We start from the raw sequence: 8,243 nt of genomic DNA on the forward strand, positions 1-8,243 counted from the left end.
TATTGGTATCATACCTGTAGCCTAGAAGCCATTTGCTATGAGATATGCTATTTCTATTTATGGAGCGCCAATAAACCATTTGAAAATAGAATATTTAAATTTCAATAGCTGTCTCAGTAGAAATTTGTAAATGGCTACACAACCCTTGGTTTCATGCGCAGGCCTGCTTTTTTATTGAAGTGATGAACAATGGAACATTCAAAAATATGAGTGAATAACAATATTCACAATACTTCTTATTCTTAATTGTTATTTTTCAAAAAAAAAATCTGTCATCTTGTTTTCACTTATTGCTTCCTGAATATCAGGGACCAGTTTCTGAGAAGATATTTTCATAACATCATTAAATAATATTAATATGTATAATCTGCAGTGGCGGGATATATGATAATTTCTTTGTCAGCTAGCTGTGATCTGAATGTTCCTCGGTTATAGACCCTTTGGAGGAACTGGTTGCTGGTCCTAAGAAGACCCATGGGGGAGGGTAACTCATCAGTCCACACACACTCAACAGGTTGACTGCATCCAGCCCACTCTACTCTACCCCGCCCACTCTGTTGAGTTGATTGCTTGGTGCTTTCAGCTGGTGGATTAGACACAGTCATTCTATCACATGCATCGACAACATGAAGGCTGCTTCATTTTACAAATCTGCTGTAGCAATGGTGGGAGGAGAGGTTCTTGCAAGATTGGAGAGAAAAATGGAACAGGTAAGATTTTATTAGGATATCTTTACTTTCACATGTCAACTAATGCTAACTGTGCAGTATTATTTTGCTTCCAAGAACTCTTCATGACTTCATATTTGACATTATGAACATATATTGCCACCTACTGAAATAAATGCAAAAGCAACAACAATATTACACAGCTACACATAGCCTACCTGAGAAAGCACAATTGGGACACACAACCACAGCTCAGACACAGTAACACATCTGGTCATCTCCTGTTCAGACACAACATACTCCATGTCAGTGAATTCTCATGTAACACAGGCTACACAGCACAGCTAACAGCAGTGCTAACAGCTAGCTAACATGCTAACCGTTTTTTTTAAACAATTAAATAAGAAATGTCATATCATGAAATACAAAAACGAGTGTTACTGAATGACTTTATGTAAACATGAGTGCATATCTGGCCACTTATATGAAGCATAGATCTTTGTAGTTAATTTGTTTGTGCCTGAGCAAACAGGGGGTTCACAGCTAAATGGATAGTTAAGAACCAAATGGACCCTTATGGGTCTGTAACTCTGAGAGTTACTCTGAGAGACCCATCAGGGCTCATTTGGTTCTATTTGTACACTCTCAGTTACATTAATGTAACACATGATTTAGTGGATTACAGTATAGCCCTAACATATAGAGACAAGCTACAGTTGCCTTATATGTGTGCTTTTCCCTAAGAACTAAATCTAAAGTTACTATGTTTAGTGACCCTGTCTAAAACCTAACCACTGAGTGGTGCAGAGATTTGTTAAGCTATCTAAAAATCACTAGATATCAGAGACAGAGTGCCATGTGGTTCCACCAATCAGCAGTCAGTTTAGGCCTGGCTGATATGCTGTTCCAGCCACACAAGCAACCTGTTGAAGCAGTGATTACCATCTACCTGCAGTGCTGCACTAATCAAGCCCAAGTGAACAGTCCGTTCAGCTGTTGAGGTTAGAGACAGAAAGACAGCCAAACAGCAGTGCACAGCACATGAGAAGAGCACAGAACAGAGAGAGAAAAAGTGTGATACTAGAAGAGTTTTATAAGCACTCCCCATAGCTCCAGCAGTCGAACCTACACAATAACTAGTCCAGGTTTTGCTATAGTGCCTTATAGGTGCTATAAGTTACTCACAGAAGTGTCACTCGCCCCTGTTTTGGCACAAGTTGGTATTACATTAACATTGTTCTTACAATATAAATTGGGGTCCCAGAGATAGAAATGCCATTAAATGGGGGTCCGTAGCCTAATGCATGTCAAACTGGGGGTCCTTGAAATTAAAATGGTTGAGAATCAATCCCTGCTAGAGCCGTAAAAATGTTCTCTTATGGGGGTCCCTGGCATATCTTTTCAAATGGGGGCCGCGGGCTAATAAGGGTCAATTTGGGGGTCCTTGACATGAAAAAGTTTGAGAACCACTGCTTTTCTTTTTTTCAAGAAAGCATGTTTAAGCACTGTTACTCAGTAATAAAAAAAGTAATTTTTGTCAATGAATAAAACTAGACTAAAATGTGACCAATAAAAAAAAGTGTAAATAGCTGATCTACAAGCTCAAAACGCTCACGATGCATCAGTCTGGCTCTAAAAGATTTGGGAGAAAGTCTTGATTTTTATTGTGCCACGGACAAGGCCAAGTCTTGCCACAGACACATCTGTCCACGTACGGACATGTTGGTGAGCCCTGTCAACAGTTTCAACGTTTGTTTTCTGTGCAGAGATCTGCATCTCCTGGAGGAGGGAGGAGTGGAGGAGGGAGCGAGCTGACCGACGGGCCACCTGGCTCTGCCCCCCCTCGCCACCTACAGAACAGGTACACGCACACACACCTGTCCTTGTAGTAGTGCTGACCCGACGCCTCACAGCGCGAGGCGATGTGAGCTTTTAGATCTGTATGTACATATGTCAAATTTTCCCCTCAGAATAGGGAGGGACGCTAGGGTTCAAGTGGTAGATGTAAAAAAGAAGTTCCTATCATACAAAGATTTAGTGGACCCTGTAGTAACTCTCTAGAACCCCTGGATAATGTTTTCTGTGTCCACATTTTTCTCAAAGTAGGGTCCAGGGACCCCCAGGCGTCCTTGAGGGAGTTCCAGGGGGGCCCCAGATAGATGGATAGTTACGAGTCCCAGTAATGCGAGTCCCAGAGATAGAAATTACATTAAATGGGGGTCCGTAGCTCAATGGATGTAAGACTGGGGGAAATTAAAATGCTTGAGAATCACTGCTTAAGCCGTAAATATCTTCTCTTGTTTTCAACTGGGGGTCCGCAAACTGATGTGTGTCAATTTGGGCGTTCTTGACATGAAAAGGTTTTCTCTAAAGTGCACAGAGCCCTTTGGGGGGGGGGGGGGGGTGATTGCACTATACATAAAATCTAAGTGAAACTTGTATAATGAACCAAAGCGGTTTATCTTATAATCCTCCAGCATACGACCTATAGCATAGATATGATTATGCAAAAGTAGAGTGACAGTACAGACCGCTGCTTTCTTGAACTAGGCTGAGGGTTAGTGTTTTTAACCTATCTGCGATTTTCACCGATAACGTTATAACCTGGTGTCTTAACAGAAAGGGTCCACTGAAGGGGTCCACGAGCCACAAGGGTGGTCCTAGGAGACGCAGTCCCAGCAAAGACAGGTAAACATTAGTTGGCACTTTTTATAGTTGTTAATCCACTAGGCCTAGGGTTAGTGTTTTTAACCTATCTGCGATTTTCACCGATAACGTTATAACCTGGTGTCTTAACAGAAAGGGTCCACTGAAGGGGTCCACGAGCCACAAGGGTGGTCCTAGGAGACGCAGTCCCAGCAAAGACAGGTAAACATTAGTTGGCACTTTTTATAGTTGTTAATCCACTAGGCCTAGGGTTAGTGTTTTTAACATACCTCTACACATTTCCATAATTACCATATGTAATTGTATGCCTGTTGTAAGTCTCTCTGCATTAACAGTGTCTGCTTTAATGCCTATATTGTCAATTGTACAGGGAGCAGGGCTGCAGTGGCCGCTCACGATCTAGGTCATTGTCCAGGTCTAGTACTCAGAGTGAGGAGAGAACCAGTGCCAAGAGCCCCCCACATAGCCTGACCCGCCGGCGCTCTCTAAGCTGCAGCTCCAGCCCTGGAGACAGCAACCGGTACGTAGAGCCACACGATTATTATCGCTCAAATGTGTGAATATGTGATTTTCACCGATAACGTTATAACCTGGTGTCTTAACAGAAAGGGTCCACTGAAGGGGTCCACGAGCCACAAGGGTGGTCCTAGGAGACGCAGTCCCAGCAAAGACAGGTAAGCATTAGTTGGCACTTTTTATAGTTGTTAATCCACTAGGCCTAGGGTTAGTGTTTTTAACCTATCTGCGATTTTCACCGATAACGTTATAACCTGGTGTCTTAACAGAAAGGGTCCACTGAAGGGGTCCACGAGCCACAAGGGTGGTCCTAGGAGACGCAGTCCCAGCAAAGACAGGTAAGCATTAGTTGGCAACTTCTATAGTTGTTATTCCACTAGGGCAGTGGTTCTCAACTTTTTCAGGCCGCGACCCCCAAAATAATCATATTTCAACTGGGGACCCCCCACCCTGACAAGCACTTGGAATTGTAGGAGTTGGCATTACATTTAGTTTGACTCAATGTTGTTTTGTGAGTATGTTGTTTTGTGATATGATGCACTGATTGGTTGGCACTTTTAAATTTCGTTGTACACGTTGCAATGACAAATAAAGATCTATCTATCTATCTATTTTGTTAAAATAGCCGATCTACATGCTCACAACGCGAGCCGTTGTGAGCATGTAGATCGGCTATTTTCACTTTCTGCCCCTAATATTTGACAATTTGTTCAATGTTTGAACAGAGATACTAAAAAGGTCTTAAAAGTCCTTCATTTGTCACTTTAGAAATGCGCAGATGACCCTGTATACACTTGTGCTGTATGTTTTTCTGTTTACTGTTGAGTTAGAAAACAATGTTAACATTAAGCTAAACATCTGGGTACCCCCCAAAATAATTTAGGGACCCCCCTGGGGGTCCAAACCCACAGGTTTAGAACCACTGCACTAGGGTTAGGGTTAGTGTTTTTAACCTACCTCTAGTTATTTCCTTAATTAAAAGTGTCTGCTTTAATGCTTACATTGTCAATTGTACAGGGAGCAGCGCTGCCGTGGCCGCTCACGGTCTAGGTCAATGTCCTGGTTTAGGGGACTGAGCGAGGAGAGAACCAGTGCCCACATAGCCGGAGCCGCAGCCCTGGAGACAGCTACCGGTACGGGTAGCCGCCCACATAGCCGGAGCCGCAGCCCTGGAGACAGCTACCGGTACGGGTACGTAGAGCCATACGATTATTATCGCTCAAATGGGGTGATTGCACTATACATAAAATGTAAGCCATGCATTTGTTTCACCGATACTGTCTGGATGCCTGTTGTAAGTCGCTCTGCATTAAGAGTGTCTGCTTTAATGCCTATATTGTCAATTGTACAGGGAGCAGGGCTGCAGTGGCCGCTCACGGTCTAGGTCATTGTCCAGGTCTACTCAGAGTGAGGAGAGAACCAGTGCCAAGAGCCCCCCACATAGCCGTTCATCTACTAGGACTCGCAGCAGAGGACGCAGCGTAGCGCACAAGGTACTGAATGCTTGACCTCAGTTACCGTCAATCACATGGATTCTCAGTCGCCGCGATTGATTTCAGTCTTTGGATCTCAATGGAATTCAAGATGTCCATGACATCATATTGACATCAGTGTTGTAACATACAGAGGGACGGACGGACGAGATTTAAGTTTTGATAGTAATTTGCGATCTACAGTTGCAATAAGCCTCATAGTATTACGTTTGTGTGGCATGTACACAGTCATTATTTGCATTTGACTCAGAAATCGTTCATGGCCGATAGGGAAAATAAGTGAGTTTTTTTCTGTAACATAAAAAGGACTTTTTAAGGGATAGTTCCGATTTTGTGTGGTTGTGCGAGTTACTTATCTATACTATAAGCTTTGCTCGTCCGCAGTAGTAGTTAGTAGGTAGTCAGTAGTTATACAGCAGCAGAGGTCAAAATTAATAAACACACAAACGTGTACGTGTGTATATGCTATTTTTCAGCTCTGTGTACACATGGGGAACTTTTGTAAACATTGACTCTCTGATCCAAGAGTTAACACCGTCCAATTCATGCTGGATCGAGCAATCAGTCCTCTGCAGTGTTTTCACGTCAAGCTATAGTACCCCCTAGTACCGGTTTGAACCCCAGGAGAACAGGTAGTAAAAATGTACTAGGTACAAATGGAAAAGCAATACAATGGAGTAGAGTAAAGCTGGTACTGTGTAATGGAAAAAGCGCCTGTCACTTGGTATATTTTTGTCGGACGGGCAAGTTTAGTAAGATGTTATTACGTTTTCGGCTTCCACTGAAGATCAGCTGGGAAACAACACGTTGACAGCTGTCAGATGATGCTTCTGAGGAAGGCTTCAGTGGATGTATTGGCATCTCTTACTGAACTTGCTTGTCCAACAAAAAAACAATAAATCAGACTCCATCCCTGTCCAGTTGCCTGCCTCTCCAAACTGGCGGTGCACCTTATACTGTAGTTAGTAAGTACATTGACTATGGATGAGCTTCATCTACATCCCCACTTCAAAAGATCCAAAATATTTTTAAAAGTTGTTAATGTTTCTGCTTCTTTAATTATGTAACTGCTGTAACAAACATATGTGTTTCTTTTGTAGGTGGACGAAGACATAGTGGAGGACTCTGAAAGTAGCTGCAATAACAGTGACTACAGTTACAAGCCAAGGGCGTCGGAGGAATCTTCTAGTGAAGCAGAGTCAGAAGCAACTCTTGAAAAAGAAAGTGACTTCAATGGCGGTAACAAGCAGGCTGAGAAGACAGACTCCTCTAGCAACAAAAAGGAATCATCGTCACCAGTCAAAAAAAAGAAAATTGTGAAGACCTACAGCATATGTCGAATTGCTTCAGAAGAAAAGAGCGATTCTATGACCGTCAGTGAGGTCGTCAAAGTACATGGGGATAAAAAATACCACCAAAAGAAAAATTATTGCCTTTACTGCAGCAAACCACAAGCAAAAATTGCAAGACATCTTGAACGACGGCATAAAGAAGAAGTGGAAGTTGCAAGTGCAATAATGTTTCCAAAGAAGTCGAAGGAAAGAAGGGTTCAACTGGATCTGCTTAGAAAAAAAGGAAATCAGGCAAACAACATTGCAACTCTCAAAGAAGGTAAGGGGACACTGGTTCCTTGCAAACAACAGAGCGATGCGAAGAGTAATTTCCAAGACTATACACATTGTTTTGCGTGCTGTGGTTATTTAAAACGCAAGTTCATGTGGAAGCATGCAAAACGCTGCACACTTGCCAATAAGGTTCGCAATACAATGTCTGTAAAGACAAGAATCCAGGTTCTCTGCGCTGGTGCTCAACCAGTTACTACAGATGTGAGCAGGAAGCTATGGACGCTTGTTAATAAAATGCAGCAGGATGACATTTCCCGTGCTGTCAAAGAAGACGAATATATTATGAAGGTTGGGGAAAAAATGTTTAACAAGCAGCGTGAGACCGCCTCACAACCTGATAATGTCCGGGGGATTATGCGAGCACTGGGGAATCTGCTGATCAACGGGAGGAAGGTGACCCCGGTAAAAGAGATTAAGGATTATATCCGTCCACAAAGTTTTCATCACTTCATCCGTGCTGTCAAAGCAACAGCTTTGTATGTAGAAGAGACAAACCGGTTTGGGAAACCCACACTAGCCCCAAAGCTAGGAATATACATCCAGAGAGTAGCTGATGTCTTAGAGGCTGAAGCCCTTTCGTCACAGAATGATAATTTGAAGAAGTGTGTCCAAGGATTCAGAAGCCTGTACAGTCTTAAGTGGAATGAGCTCATCTCTGCTGCTGCATACCGCAGCAGAGAAGAGAATACATGGAACAAACCCAAGATCCTTCCATTAGCAGAAGATGTAAAGAAAATGCACATGCACATGAGTGACAAGCAGAAAATGTACTATGATGAGTTGTTGGATGTGGAAAACAAAACCAAGAGTGAAAGAAAAGGAATTTGGAGCAATCTTGCTAAAGTGACTCTGGCACAGATTATCACCTTCAATAGAAGAAGAGAAGGCGAGGTCTCTAACATGCTATTGCAAACGTATGTCTCCAGGGACATGTCCAAAATTAATGAAGATGTTGAGCTAGCACTGTCGGAGGTGGAAAAAAAGCTCTGCTATCATTTTGAACGTGTGGAAATTCGAGGGAAGCGTGGAAGGAAAGTGCCTGTCATCCTTACTCCAACAATGGTGCAATCTCTGGATCTGCTAGTGAAGGAGAGGAGTTCATGTGGAGTGGTGGATGGAAACCGCTTCTTATTTGCCAGACCAGAGTATGACACAAGATTCAGGGGGTCTGACTGCATTCGTAAGTTTGCTAAAGAGTGTGGGGCCGAAAAACAGAAAGCTCTGACCTCCACAAGCATGAGAAAACAAGTGGCTACTCTGTCTAGAGTCCTGAA

The sequence above is a fragment of the Protomyctophum parallelum genome, assembly GCF_964188405.1.
Source record: "Protomyctophum parallelum genome assembly, chromosome: 1".
NCBI lineage: Eukaryota > Metazoa > Chordata > Actinopteri > Myctophiformes > Myctophidae > Protomyctophum > Protomyctophum parallelum.